The sequence below is a fragment of the Sinocyclocheilus grahami genome, unplaced genomic scaffold, assembly GCF_001515645.1.
Source record: "Sinocyclocheilus grahami isolate Dianchi unplaced genomic scaffold, SAMN03320097.WGS_v1.1 scaffold856.1, whole genome shotgun sequence".
Lineage (NCBI taxonomy): Eukaryota > Metazoa > Chordata > Actinopteri > Cypriniformes > Cyprinidae > Sinocyclocheilus > Sinocyclocheilus grahami.
In genome coordinates, this window is record NW_015506035.1 from 422518 (window position 1) to 423879 (window position 1362).

The window sequence follows — 1362 nt, forward strand, 5'->3', positions numbered from 1 at the left end:
GGTGTGGCAGTAATCAGGCCTGGGTGTGGCTAGAGAAATTGAACTCAGGTGTGATAAACCACAGTTTTAACAGGGGGGCAAACACTTCTTCACAGAGGGCCATGTAGTTTTGGATTTTGTTTTCCCTTAATAATAAAAACCTTCATTTAAAAACTGCATGTTGTGTTCACTTGGGTTATCTTTTACTAATATTTAAATTTGTTTGATGATCTGAAACATTAAAGTGTGACAAACATGCAAAAAAATAAGAAATCAGGAAGGGGGCCAACACTTTTTCACACTACTGTATATATACAGTATATAATATATATATTATAACTTTAAAATATATTAATTCAATATAAATATGTTCACATCCAATATGTAAATACAATATATACCCACAACATCCTAACTTCCTTTTTCACTCTTCCATCCCTCTTACTTCCTCTGTTCTCCTCCTATGATATCACTCCCTTTAACAAACACGTTTAAAAAGCTTGACAGCAATAATGACTTCTGAAAAGAGCGTTTAGTTTCTTTTAAAGAGGTCACAATTGAGCTTACTACATGAAGGCACTGAGTTCCGCCGTCCCGCAAATCCACAACAGAGATGCAACTACACAAGCCAAAAGAGGAGAGCGTGAGAAATGGACTGGATGAGTGGAGTGAAAAGAAAAGACCCATGCACCACAGTTTATCTATGAGAACTCAAGAGAGCAAAAAGAGACATTTCCCCCCTCTGAAACTTTAGTAGACTTTTTAGTGTCAAGGTTAGTGTTCATTTAGGAACAATTTTTAATTTTATTGTTTCATCTCATATTTTATAGTATTTGTTTTGGATTTATTTGTCAATTACTTTCTCTGAGAAAACTCCCCAGATTCCTAATTTCTAATGTTATGATTTGAGCAGTAACAAGAGTCCTCATAAAATTTTTCTAATAAAATATGATTTTATCTCAATGACTTTCTGAGGCATCCTGTAAAAGGGAAACGCTATTAGCTGTACTTCTTTTAATAACCAATGCTGATGTTAATAGCACAGACATGTCAAAGCCAGAGATAGTCAAGTACTGGGAAATCTACCTACAGGCAAAGTCCCTTCAAATAGACACACACACACACACACACACACACACGCACACACATTCAGTACTATTATGGATGTGCTTTAATTAGAAAACAGGATGGCAAACTATACAGTGATGACATCTCTAATTCATCTCTCACTGACACTGAAAAAGACAAAAGATTCCCTCGTTCATGCACTCCATTGATTTTTCTTGGTACTTTCCAAACAGTGCTGTTTAATCACAGTGAAATATACATAAAGAACAGCGCCGCCCTAGAGGATGCCTGGGGAACTTTACAAAATGAGAAAAC